The sequence below is a fragment of the Dryobates pubescens genome, chromosome 21 (genome assembly GCF_014839835.1).
Source record: "Dryobates pubescens isolate bDryPub1 chromosome 21, bDryPub1.pri, whole genome shotgun sequence".
NCBI lineage: Eukaryota > Metazoa > Chordata > Aves > Piciformes > Picidae > Dryobates > Dryobates pubescens.
In genome coordinates this window covers 5,431,640-5,446,218 of record NC_071632.1, presented here as the reverse complement: position 1 = coordinate 5,446,218, position 14,579 = coordinate 5,431,640, and the positions used below count along the sequence as shown (strand labels likewise).

The following is a 14,579-nucleotide window of genomic DNA, read 5'->3' as shown; positions in this document are numbered from 1 at the left end:
TTGTATTTGCACGGTCCAAGGGAAGCTTTTCTTCTGTAGACTGTCAGTCTCCCTCTCAAAAGCATCTTTAGTAACCTAAAAGGTTTTGAGCCTTTCAAAACCAACCCAGAAACACCACAGACAATAGGACACTACTATTGAACACTTAAGGCCAACCCTGCTAACAGGGAGCAGCCTTCTCAGAAAAAAAGAGATCTGTCCCGGAGCTTCCACTAACTCTAACACAAGCCCCGCAGAGGAAAGCCCTGGCTCTTCATCACACCTCTACCTTGCTTGCAGAAGAGGCACCAGAGGAGCAGCAAAGAGCTGAGAAGCTCCTTTTTCTTCTTGGGTGCGCCACAGGAGCACAAGCAGTTGCCTCCTCCTCAAACACCATCCTCTCGGTAGCAGACTGCCGCCAGCATGGAGCAACGGCAGCAGGAGCAGCAGGAGCAGCAGGAGTGCCTCTTGGTCCCAGTGGAGATGTCCCATAGGTGTGCATATGCAGCAGAGCTTCACCTGATGTGAAATTTGGTCACACATCCGGGTGTATGAATGACTCATGTGTGAAAAAAGACTGGTTTTTCACGGTTGCATGCTGGAATACGGGTGGGGATTGAGCAAATACACATTTGCACATAGGCTAGGGCTACTCTTTTGTGACAGGATTAATACCCAAGACCAAGGAAGTCATGATTTGGCAGTGGAGAAAGAGGGTGAAACAAGCACAGTAAGAAGACACAGAAACAGTGTGACCAAAGGAATACAAACAGTTAATGCTATGGTGAAATCTCCTGTGGAATTGAGCTACTGCAGCAACCAAGTACCCTATGTGACCTCTGCAATGGTCCTGCACTCAGAGAATCACAGAATCATTTTGGTTGGAAAAAACCTCCAAGATCATCAAGTCCAACTGTCAACCCAACACCACCATGGCCATTAAACCAGAGTGCCATGTCCACGGGTTTCTTGAACACCTCCAGGGACAGTGACTCCACTACCTCCCTGGGCAACCCATTCCAATGCCTGAACACTCTTGCAGGAAAGAAATATCCAACCTAAACCTTCCCTGGTGCAACTTGAAGCCATTTCTATCATTTCTTACAAGGCAGAAGAGACCAAACCCCCAGCTCGCTTCATCCTCCTTTCAGGGAGTTGCAGAGAGCGATGAGGTCGCTCCTCAGCCTCCTCGTCTCCAGCTATTCATTGGCCTTGGGATGCAACCTGACTCCTAGTTGCAGTGGGGTCCCAGGCTGGGTATGGGATTATCCCAGTTGTTCAGGATGGGATTAGAAGGCCGTGGCTGGGAGCCCTGCCTCCGCAGCAGCGCCCATCAGCTGCCGGGCTGAGGGAGCTGCAAGTGCCCAGGGTGCCAGGCAGCAGCAGGTGCCTGCAGGGCCTGCCCTGAGGGAAGGCGCCAGAGACAGCGTCCGGTGCGGAAAGCACTTGGTAAAAATAAACCCGAAGGGAAGTACACATGAGCCAGGCATGAAAGGCCTGCATCTGATATCAGAGCAAGAGCCATCGCTCACACAACCTGCTACGGCTTTGAGCCAGCTGTACTCGACAGCAGGAGCGTGTTTATTGACACAGGGCTGGAGCGCCTCTTCTATCAGGACAGGCTGAGAGAACTGGGGTTGGTCAGCCTGGAGAAGAGGAGGCGCTGGGGAGAATTCAGAGCAGCCTTCCAGTACCTGAAGGAAGCTGTAGGAGAGCTGGGGAGGGACATGTTACAATGGCTTATAGGACAAGAGGCAATGGTTTGAAACTAGAGAACTACATTGGACATTACTGTGTCCAGTTCTGGGCCCCTCAATTTAAGAAGGACATTGAGACTCTTGAATGTGTCTAGAGAAGGGCAACAAGACTGGGGAGAGGCCTCGAGCACAAGCCCTACGAGGAGAGGCTGAGGGAGCTGGGTTTGCTTAGCCTGGAGAAGAGAAGGCTTAGGGGAGACCTTTTATTGCTCTCTACAACTACCCGAAGGGAGGTTGTAGCCAGGAGGGGGTTGGTCTCTTCTCCCAGGCAAGCAGCACCAGAATGAGAGGACACAATCTCAAGCTGTGCCAGGGCAAGTTTAAACTCAAGGTGAGGAAAAAGTTCTTCCCAGAGAGAGTTGTTAGCCATTGGAATGTGCTGCCCAGGGAGGTGGTGGATGTGGTACTTGGTGCCATGGTTTAGTATTCATGAGCTCTTGGGTGACAGGTTGGACTTGATGATTTTTGAGGTCTCTTCCAACCTTATTGATTCTATGATTACAAAGCAGTCTCATCCCTGAAGACATTCAAGGTCATGTTTGATGGAGCTCTAAGCAATCTGATCTAGTTGGGGATGTCCCTGCTTACTCCAGGGTGGTTGGACAAGAGGACTTTAAAAGGTCCCTTCCAAGCAGTGCGTTCTATGGTTCTACTCTGTGGTTCTATGATTTCATTACCTGGGCCACGAGGGCCAAGAAAAGCATCTAGTGATCTGCACCTCCTCTGTGCCATCCCACCCCAGCCTTTTGCAGTGTTCAGAAGGGAGAAGTTCTGCACCAATTTCCAGAAAGCTTTTGATGCTGTTTCTATCACATGTTTTCATTTAAATTCTCCAGCAGCAGACACCACACTAACTGCCTGTGGTAAAACAGAGAGTCCCCAGGCTGTGTAACAGAGAAACCCTTCTCGCCCACACTGGAGCATGTTGGGGCTGGCAGAAGGAACCATCCTGCCTGTGCCCCTAGTGCTGGATTGAGTATTAGCCAAAGAGATGGCAGCTTGGATTAGCAGCTGAAAACCAATTGAAACAATAGTGACCCTCAGTAAAACAAAACAAAACAAAATACTGGTACCTACAATCCTGTGGTGACTCTAGACTAAGAACAGAGGAGTAGTGAGGTTGTCCCATAGCCCCAGGGAGTAGATGTGGACACAGTGCTATCTTTTTGATGCAAAGCTATTAGGCAATTTTATTATGAAATAGCTTTTTCACAAACAAAGAATGCATGATGCACATCATGAAAGAGTGAAATTAGCACAGGGCATCTGTGGGGTATCAGAGTGAGGATTTGTAAACTACTACCAGGGAATCACAGAATGGTAGGGGTTGGAAGGGACCTTGAAAGACCATGGAGTCCAACACCCCTGCCAAGGCAGGTTCACCCAAAGAAGGTTGTACAGGAACACATCCAGGTGGGTTTTGAATGTCTCCAGAGATGGAGACTCCACCACCTCTCTGTGCAGCCTGTTCCAATGCTCTGTCACCCTTAAAGAAGTTCCTATTCATGTTTAGATGGAACTTCTTGCGTTCAAGTTTGTGCCCTTGTCCTGTCACTGGGCACCACTGAAAACAGACTGGTCCCATCCTCCTGACTCCCACCCTTTGTAAGCATTGATCAGATCGCCCCTCAGTCTGCTCTTTTCCAGCCTAAAAAAAAAATCACAGAATCCCAGAATTTCAGGGGCTGGAAGGGATCTCAAACACCCAATCCTCTCAGTCTTTCCTCAGAAGAGATGTTCCAGTCCCCCCATTATTTTTGTAGTCCTTTTCTCTACCCTCTCTAGCAAGTCCCTGTCCTTCCTGAACCAGGAAGCTGGAGAGGAAATAAATAACCTAGATGAAGAATTTACTGAAATGGTAATTCCTCTGTAAAAAAACAAAAGGTCAAGTAATTTTTGGAGACATATAGGCAATTTTATAAATGACCTCGCTTTCCAGGCTCATATTTTTAATGGAAGTGTTCACTTACATCTACATTTTAAACTAATTCTTTTGCACATTGTGCTACATGGTAATTCTTCCATCCAAACAGTATTTACTGCTATTTAAATCAACCACCCGATGTCATACAACTATTTATTTACTCAGCCAGTAGGAGATAAGTGACATTTCTCCTTACTTATTCTAATCTGAGCCAAATATTTGCTCCTTCTGTGAGTAATTTATTACTAATTACAGCAGTCTGATGCACGGGATTTTGTGCTGCTAAAACCAGGGCTGTAAATGAACAACCGCAGCTGAAACGATGCTTTCAAAGCATGGTGGAAGAAAGCCCAAAGCTCATACATAGGCATTGACAACAGGTCTGTTTCCAGGCTTTAGGCACCCACATAGCCACAAAATAGGTGCAAATTGGAAAAGCCTCATCTGGCAGAGAGTGTATCTGGAAGGGAACATTTCAGGGGAAATTAAAAATCAGACTCAACTTCTTTCAAATAGAAAAAGAAGTTTTAAGCCTTTGGTTTCTCACTGCTCAGTTCCTCCTTCCTTGGAAGACAGATGTGTCCCTCCAGACTGACTACTTAGCTTTGACTGAAATTGAATTGCAATTAACTTTTCCCAGTTTGAATGAAAGCAGTGTAAGAGGATGGAGAGAGCCTATCAAATATATATGTAAAAAATGTAAATCTCTTAGAGGCTGAAATATTCTTACAACTTAGTTGGGCTCTGGGATTTTTGAGTCAGGAGACATTATCATAGCGAAGAACACAGCAACCCAAACCAGAACTGGACATTCCTGCAGGTATCAAGAAGATCCAGTCCTACCACTAAGAACAACATAACTCTGGAAGATAAAACTCAAACTGTGGGGCAAAAGAATCTGTAACTAACTGAAGATCAGAATGTACATGATGCACATGGGCTGATTATCCAACACCCACCCCCTAAGAGGTTGCTAGCACCTCCTGACAAAGCCATGGTGAAAAAAATACTGGGTTTTCTGGATTCCAGACATAACTTAAAGAGAGCAGCTTCTCCAGTCCTTTCTTTAACAAATTATTTCAATACTTAGGCCATTTTTTTGGAATGGGCTGCCCAGGGCCACCAACCCAAAGTCTTTATGTTGGCTTGGTGTGGCAACATGCAAAACTTAAACCCATCAGATTCTGAATTTACTGATCTGGCAGAATTACCATCACTGGGTAAACATCAGGAGACACATCTCAGGGACTGCTGACAGGGTCACAGGTGTTGGCTGCTCTTTTAACAATAGCACTGCTTCTCTGGGTGTACTCAACCCACTTGTAAAGAAAGGAAACTGGAGTACGTGGTCATAAATTATTTGCTTGTCTTATTTACTCTTGTTCTCTTATTTGAACCCAGAAAAGAGATGTAAATCCCAGGGATTATGCCTAAAGCAAGCTTGTTAATCAGGTGACATTGGTGCAATCTGCCTTTGCTACAAAATCAACTGGAAAATGCTGTAGTACAGCAGCAGTGGTCCAGAGGTGCATTTACTTTGCAAGTGGCTGATATAAATATGTGTTTCCCTCCCTAGTGAAAATGCAAAGAGGACAGAAATGTTCCCAGTTGGAAGCTAACAGGACTATTCATCTGGAAAGAGAACAACCCAGCTACATTCACAACCATTTGCAGGGAAATAATCTTGAGCCACACCAAATGTTCATAAATACTGAGCCTAACCACAGGCTACTGAAGGAACCCCCAAGTGAGTGATGCTGCACTGCAACCTAAGGTCTGCTACCAGCACGAACTGTCGCCCTCACCCAACACATCTGCCTGTCTGTGACGCTCCTCATCTGCCAAACACTCCTCACATCTTCTGTAACACACCTCCAGATCTAAGGACAAGAGAGTGCCTGCTGAAAAACAGCAGGGGCAAAGATATCTGTAGACCAGGGCTTCATTTTCACTTCTGTCACAAACTTCTTTGCTCTCATAAGTTAATATGGGGCTTGAAAGGAACTTTAAGATCAACTAACAAACCCCACCTACAATGATGCTCTGAAGACATCTCCCATGCTGTTCACACCTCGGCTGGGCAGGAAGCCCAGGAACTTTAGGTGCTTTGAAGTAGATTTGGAAGACGAAACAGTGGCAAAGAACACGTCATACACCAACCTACTTCTGCAGAATGTGTAATGCAGAAGGGGAAGATTCAGCTTACTGGTTGCCCAAGCCTGAAGGAAGTTCTACAGTCACATATCCATCCCTGGGCAGAGGACTTTGATAACCAGGCTAAAGCAACACAGGGCCAGAGCTCTCTCTGTCACTGACTCCTGAAAATTTGCTGGCAAGAAGAAAGGGAGTTCATGAAGAGAGAATTCTGCAGTCCTGTGACGAGTTTCTTTCAGCAGATGACCTGAGGGGCTAACCACAACGATCTGGAGACTGAACCCTGTAACACATCACTGCCCAATGGCTGAACTTCAAAAGGGAAAACATAGGGTTTGCCTATCCCAAATCTCCAAGCGCCCCCAGAGGAAGAAGAGCATCAGGCACAGGTTCATAGGAGGTGCCTCTGCCACGGGGGGTGATCACTGCCAGGTCACTGTGCAGGTCTCATGCTCTCATCTTCAACACTGAAAGAATTTGTCCTGCAATGAAGCCATCCACCAAACAGGAGACTGCTTCAGTGCAGGTTTTGGTAGCCATCCACAGAGGCAACACAGAAAGCACCAGGACTAAAAAGAGTATACACAAACCCCACATCTCTAAGTGGCTTAGGGTACTTTTGGCCAGAAAAAGAACGTAGGTTTCTGAAAGCTAAGGAATCTTAGGTGTCTACAGTCACTGGGAGAGGTTTCCATGGGCAACTCTCTTGAATGCAACTGCCTGAGCTACGCTTTAAGCCATACCGAAGTCCTGGATTCTTTATGGGATGTAACCACGAGTACCAAAACAAGATTACCGTGGACATTCAAACAGTCAGCTGAACACAAAGGAGTCGAAAAACATTCTCCTTTGTCACAAAATTAGGTTAGAAAAACACATGCAGCAAACTCACACGAACAAAGGTAAGCATGTAAGAACTACCTGGGGACTCGGGGGTTACAAACAATCCGGGCTACTTAAAAAGCAGAGGCGTTGCCACGGCAGAAAAGTTACTAATCCTGTTGGGGCAAAGTAACTGCGCGGGAGTGTGGTTTGCGTGGGGGGAGGGAAGGGAAAAGAAAAGGAATTGCTTTATTAGCCCTTTTGCAGCTTGGTTTTGTTTACTTTTTTTCTTCCCTTTTAAATTTGTTTCAACTGGCAGACATAAATGAAGACATTTCAGTTTATCAAAGCAAGCATTACTCCGAGAGATACCTCAGGGCTGCTAGTTTAAGATGCACCTTAATGCACCGCCTTGCTTTCTGTAAACTTCAGGGTAAAACTGAAAGACTTTCCACTGAGATGCTCTGCTAGGAATATTCCTCTTCCTCAGTGTTTTCACTTACAGGGCATACAAAGTATTGCCCCTTTGCTTTGCTAATGAACCAGCTCTTTGTGCATCTCCCCGTCGGGCTATTTATAACTATCTCGCAATCGCGGCATTATCTGGGGGCTAAAGAGCATGTTTCAGCTCAAAACAAATGGACGTGTCACCTCACCTCCTTCCATAAACAAAGGCTAAGGGCTTGGAATCCAGCAGAGATTTCAGCTTGTAATCATGTTTCATGCGCTCACTTTCAGAGCTTTTCCGAGGTGCTTTTCACGACGTGAAATCAGAGCAGTTGCCCTTCACGTACAGCGGCGGTGGGAAGCGGTAAATTGCTGCTCCAGATGGCACAGGAGACAGACGGGGGACACGCGTGGATGCTGCACTGGCTCCCCACTTCCCGCACGGGCAACGTGCTCTGCGGGGCTTATCCAGGGAGGAGGGGGGACTGCCATCTCATGTGGGCAGGGAGGTAGTACCCATTGGTGGAGAGGAGGCAGGGGCTCGGAGAAATCTCCTGCAACAGCTTCTGAAGGGGGTTGTTTTTTTCCTCCTGAGCAAACCCCTACAGCCTGTGCTGACACAACAGCAAGTTCTAGCTGCTACGTCTCCGATAAAAAGGACATTTTTTGGATGACACATTACAGCAGTATCACAGTATATTAGAGGTTGGAAGGGACCTCAAGAGATCCTTGGGTCCAACCCCAGTATGTGAACCAACTGAAACAACACTGAACAAAATAGACTACAAAAGTCTGCAGCAACATCTATCCATATTAAAAGCACATTCTTCACAAGGCACTGTGTACATTTCAAAATCAAATGTAATTTCCAAACTGCTTTTTAGCCACAGAATCAGAGCACTGCCTAGACTGGAAAAGACCTCTAAGATCATTCTGTCCAACCATCTGTGCCAGCCAGTACAGACCAGAAAATTATTCACATGATATTAAGGATAAATCAATTTCTCCTTACCCAATTTCATGGCATCAAGGAGCAAAAGTGTAATGAATGCAAAAATGCACCAATTGCATTTGACACGGTGTCATTTGTACCTCTTCTAGTACTCAATAATTAACACTCAGACACTGGGAGAAAGGTTAAATTGAAATTAATTCACAAACATCCCCACTACTGGTTTAGCTGCAAGATGTAAGCAGGAGTAAAAGAGTTGTGACCAATTTTGTCACTCTGTCCTCCTGTCAATCCATTCCATTTAAGAATCAATACAGGTTCCAAACAATGTTTGTTTAACTTTGCCTGATCAAGCAGTGCAGAACACTAGAAAACTTTTCTACCCTGTTTTTTCACCTGGAATTAGATAACGTGTTTCCCATATCCCACAGCCTCCTCATTCCCTAAATCCTGCTGAGGATTTACACTCAACTGAAGTTTCTCTCAGGTTCACATTTCTCAGGTGTCTGTCAGCAGAACTCGAGATTTTTCACATATTTAAGCTCTAACATTAACCAGGGCAAGACCCCCAGCCCCACTGCCCACCTTTCACACCCTGATCTAACCCTTTTCATACTGAGTGACCGATCCAACTGCACCTTGGAGCCCTAAGCCTGCTCCCCGTTATCACCCCGCAGCAGTGCGGGGCAGGGGGGGGGCTACCCCTTACCTGCTGCTGTTTGCTTGCCCTGTCGTCACTAATGAAAGCACAAAAGGGGTTGCAACTAAGAACCCAGGGAACTGACTCGCTCTGCAGAGGGCCTGAATATACCCCTTGTGTTTATACCTAACCCCCCAGAAGCCCCAATAGCCTTTCTGGACTTTTACCTCCAAATGTGTTTACCCTTTCCTAATGTACTTTTACCCACGGAAAAAAACAACACCTCTATTAAGAAATGCCCCAGCTTTACCCCATGGTATCAGAGCACAAACTCAAAAGTCACTTCAACAGGCTGATAGCAGAATCCACTGAACAAAAAATACCTCCCCCCAAAACTTCACTATTCTTTCAGGTATCAAATGCTGCAATAAATGCTGTTGTAATTCTTTTTTTTTTGGGGGTGGGGGGTGGGGGGTGTTCTAATTTAACAGTGAAAAAGAAGAGACATCTGGCAGTAATCTACAAATAAATACACAGTGTCTCCATTCTTGGTTTCTCCTCCAAAACACTACCTAGGACATTTTTGCAGCATGATTCACATAATCAGCATAACACAGTACAATGCCTTTCGAACCATCCCGAATTCGCAGCTCATTCAGTAAAGAGCTCACTTTGGAAGGAGGAAAGGCAACGTGCCATGCCAGAAAGCTCGCTGTATTGACACAGCCCTGCTGCCAGGAGGAACAACGTGGGGAAGCAAACTCCACAGCTTCCAAAGCATTTGGGTGGTGTTGTTTTTTTTTTTCCCCCAGCAAGGTCAGAGAAAGAAAGAAAGGAAAAGGCTTATTTACCGAAATGTGAGACGCTCCACAGGTGCAGCCAGAGATGGTCTGAAATCCTCTCCCTTTAGTTCCAAAAAAGTTTTAATTTATGATGAAGCCAGTGATAATCCTCCCAAGCTGCCAGGTAAAGAGCACAGCCATGTCTCAGCTGTATTTTCTTTCGCCCTTTTGCAGCCTAACTTTGTTATTTGCATAAAGCTTAGCCCTGGCCTATGGGACTTTTTGAACATCTACATGTTAGATTAGCTGTCTTGACATGCTCTATCAAGCATGACATCATGGATCTCCATGGTAACCTTAACCACACCTGCCCAGATGCCAGAGTTACCTGTCATGTTCAGACCTAGCTGAGCACAACCGAAAAAAAAAGCCCTCTCTCAACCACCACTTTCCAGGCACTCAGCCTCGCACAGGCACTGGAAGGGTTTTGGTTATTCTAAAAGTAATGGAAAGCTGATTTTATTCTCCAGCAGATTTGCTCTTCACAGAGCACTGGCTGAAATACCAGAGCTGTTCCTGACCCTTCCACACCTCCCAGTGTACTTCCTAGTCAAACAACAACAACAAAAGAAAACTGTGGCAAACATCTTCCAGCTCGTTTACTTCGGCCACGCTGGTAAGCTCCGGCTCTGAAAACCCTTCTACACGCTCATTCTGGCTCTGGGCCCTTCAGAAAGAAGTGTGTTTTTTTGAGAGGTGACTTGTAAAACAGGTTCATGGCAGAGATTTCCCCCCTCCCTCCCACGGCCAGGTTACCATTTTAACCTCTTTATTGCCAACTCCTTTTCATCTTTGCAGCTGCTGGCCCAGCTTTTACGCTTGTTCCTGCGCTTTCCTTCTCTGCTGACTGGAGTCAGCCCCACACTGGTGACCACGTCCTGCCATGAGGTTAGCAGCAGATGATTCACACCCCCTCAGACTTCAGAAGACTGAGACTGTTTCCCTCCTTCCTTTCTCATTTTTCTTCCTAACTTTCCTGGGGATTACATTAGCACCTTGGTTTCATTAACCTAGACAGCCTTGGCAGAGACAAGGCATCCACAGATCCTGCAGAAACTTGCATTACCTATAAAAAAAGATTTTCTTCCTCATCTTTCCAGGTGGAGGGATATCAGGGGCCCAGCTGCAGGGTTGTCTGGGGTGGGGGGGGAAACCTGCAGCAAGAGGGTGAGCTGCAGGGCTGTGAGGTGCAGAGCTGTGACCGTGGGGTGCCTGTGGGCATTCTGGGGTGCACAAAGCATGGTGGAACTACCCACACCTCGATTCACCATACAGACCAGCTTAGCTGCAGGTTATTTGCCTTTGCAGCAGAATCCCAAGGCCCTTGTGCAAATAAAGACAGACCCTGCCTCTGAGCTTCCTTTTCCAGAATAAGATATCACAGAGGGCAACAAACCTGCAGGGGGGAGGAGGGCTGAGCTGTGTGCACAGCTGGGAGGCTTCAGGTCACCACGGTGGTTAACCATCACTAATCCCTGCTGGCATTTTACCTGGCCATCAGTGTGCTGCTGACTTGTAGCAGGTTATCAAGGCTAGAAACAGGAGGCACATCCAGGGAGGGATTTATGTGAATAAACGAAGCCTGGAGGAAACCATTAATATGTAGTGGAAGATATGGACAACATTCAGAGCAGAAGTTGCTGGGGAAGGTGATACAGTATGATCTGACAAGAGGAAATATTTTTTTACTGCTGTTTATTTTCTGTAAACCAGGAGTCAGTTTGCCCTGCTCAGATACTGACAGGTAAAATGCCCAAGACAAGTCCACAACAAAGCAGACAATTACCAGTCTTGATTTTAAGGACCATTTATGTTGGTTGTGGACCTGACAGGGTTCAGAGCAACCCAGAAGATAAATTATATCATGTCCAAGAAGCTATCTTCTGACTCTGACTATTGGAATGTTTTATGTTCTAGCTTCACCATTTGACATCGGTGTTGCATTAACTACTATAGATCTCCCACAGTGGGGAAAATTCTCACTGTGGGTAATCACAGAATCATTGTATTGTTTCAGTTGGAAAAGGTCTCTAAGATCATCCAGTACAACCCTCAGCCTAACACCACCATGGCCATTAAACCATGTCCCAAAGTGCCATGTCCATGCATTTATTGAACACCTTCAGGGATGGTGACTCCACCATCTCCCTAGGCAGCCTGTTCCAATGCCTGACCACTCTTGCAACAAAGAAATGTTTCCTAATCTCCAATCTAACCCTCCCCTGACACAATTTCAGACCATTTCCCCTCATCCTATCACTTGATACTAGGGAGAAGAGACCAACCCCCACCTCACTGTAACCTCCTTTCAGGGAGTTGTAGAGAGCAATGAGGTCCCCCCTCAGCCTCCTCTTCTGAAGGCTTAACAATCCCAGTTCCCTCAGCCACTCCTCACCAGACCTGTTCTCTAGACCCTTCACAAAGCTTTGTTACTCTTCTCTGGACTTGCTCCAGCATCTCAATGTCTTTCTTGCAGTGAGTGGGCTAAAACTTAGCACAGTATTCAGGGTGTGGCCTCATCAGTGCTGAGTACAGGGGCAGGAGCACGCCTCTGGTCCCGCTGGTTGCACTATCGCTGAGCCAAGCCAGGATGCTGTTGGCCACCCAGGCACACTGCTGGCTCATGTTCCTATGGCTGTCAACAAGCACCTCCAAGTCCTTTCCTGCTGGGGAACTAAATGTTGCCCCTTTCCAAATACTGGAGCAGATGGAGAAGTAAGAAGGGAGGAAAGAAACCTGGACATCTTACAGATTTTGTATGTGAGATATATATATGTGTGTGTGTGTGTGTGTATGTTACACACACAGACTCCCTAATGCTTACGTATGTAGTTTGTTTGCTGCACCACTGCTACACACACACATAGCAAAAGGAGGGGGGAAGGGAGGTATGTATGCTAAACACACATGTACACCCTCCAAAGCAAAATTATATTATGGTCTTGCTCATGGAGCAGCTGAGTAAGTGTGCACAGTACATACACATATATATACACACACAGATATAGCTGTGTGTCTATATATACACACCCCTATGTGTACCTATACACAGAGGTGTACAGGCACACACTCAAACCTGCACGCAGAACACAGAGATAGGTGTGTGTGTGCACACAGACACACTCAGGAAGAAAAAAGCCCTGTAATGCCATGACCACAGAATCATAGAACGGCTCAGGTTGGAAGGGACCTCAGAGGTCATCTGCTCCAACCTCCCTGCCATGGGCAGGGACACCTCTCAACTAGACTTGGTTGCCCAAGGCCTCATCCAATCTGGCCTTAAACACCTGCAGGGAGGGGGCATCCACAACCACTCTTGGCAAGCTGTTCCAGAGTCTCACCACCCTCATTCTGAAGAACTTCTTCCTGAGATCCAGTCTAAACCTCCTCTCCCTCAGCTTCAATCCATTCCCCCTTGTCCATTCACTGGACACCCCTATGAGAAGCCCCTCACACACCGCCTGAAAATTCAATCTTGCTGCATCTGATACACCAGGCTGTTGGTACACCACATTTCAACCAAGGAAATTTCTCACAGTCAGCTCTTGCAACTTATTTCTGCCTGTTCACAATGTGGCCTCACCCAGTTCATAATATCTTTTTTCCCTTTTTCTTCTTTTTTTTTTTCTTTAAGCTGTGCTGAATGGATGGAATTTCTCAGTCTTTCCTATTCCCAAGAAGGACTGTTTGATGCTCTGATAGCAATTTTAAAGTTATTTTGGGTTTGAAATGATCTCAAAAACTCCTCACATACAGCACATAAGTCTAATTATCAAAAAATAGAAGCAGGAGACTTTTGCATGAATTCTACCCTCAATAAATTAGCCAAGGATGACACATTTTAAACAAATAGCAGGAACAGTTACTGCATTCCTTCTGTAATTTATTGCCCTCAGAAAAGGCTCAAATTACAAAATGTGTAGGGTGTAATGCTGCAGGCTGTTCAAACTGGGTTTGCAGTGTCTGCAACACTGGAACTAAATATTTACATGACTCCAAAAGATCTAATCTTTGGATTTCACCCCCCCCCCATCCCCGCCCCCAACCTCCTTTATTTCATTTGTATGCTATCTTTATCCACCACCCCAGCACATTCCACACAGTCACTGAAGTTCATAGAAGAGATAAGTGGGAAGAAAGGGGAAAAATACATTAATGAGACTTTCAAAGGCTAGGAGGGAAGCTGTTCAAGACTAAGGCTAGGAGGGAAACTGCTCAAAACTAAGGCTAGGAGGGAAACTGCTCAAAACTAAGGCTAGGAGGGAAACTGCTCAAAACTAAGGCTAGGAGGGAAACTGCTCAAAACTAAGGCTAGGAGGGAAACTGTTCAAGACTAAGGCTAGGAGGGAAACTGTTCAAGACTAAGGAACAGATCATCCTCCTTAGGGCTGAATTCTTGCAGCAGTTTCTTAGGTGGCTACACATGGATTCTAGCAGCTGTGCTCTGAGGCAGTGACAGCACCTGGGATCTCTAGGAAGTGTCAAAGAGAAGTTGCAGCGGGGGGGGGGGGAGGTTACCAAGTGACAATTTCTCCAAACCTGTAACAAGAGTCTGATCTCCAGAGGTTTGCAAAGCTTCAAAAGAGGCTGGGAATTCAGTCAGAACTCCCGTGACAGAGTACAATGTTTTTGCCAGCTTGTTTTTATTGCTTCCTGAGCATCAATTTGCTGGTAGTGCTGAAAAACCTACAGCACCCCCAGAAAACTTTTTATGCAGGCTTTTGCTGTCAGTCATTTGTTAAACTAGTCATACACACGAGATTTTGGAGCCTGAACTCTAAGTGCTGGTGGTTGATTGGAAAAAGAAACAAAGAGATTAATTATGAAGTAGAAGGTAGATTGCCTCAACAGATTAAACTCCAGCATGGCACCCAAAACCAGAGTCCAGAGTTAGGCTGAATTCAGAAGGCGGAGTGACACCAGCTTCCACCTGCTCTGAGAAATACATCAGCATGTCACATCTCCTCTGACCCTGCATCTGCTTTGCACTGCTGAAAACCAACTGAAGGCAGGCGAGAAGCAAACCACCTTACGGTATGCTGCTGACGGACCTATGTGGATG

At 46.1% G+C, this 14,579-nt stretch overlaps 1 protein-coding gene across 3 annotated transcripts in view; it reads right to left on the bottom strand.

Annotated features, from left to right (window-relative positions):
* Window positions 1–14,579, bottom strand: part of KIAA1217 (KIAA1217 ortholog) — a 295,044-nt gene that overhangs the window by 201,241 nt on the left and 79,224 nt on the right. The window lies entirely within an intron of this gene.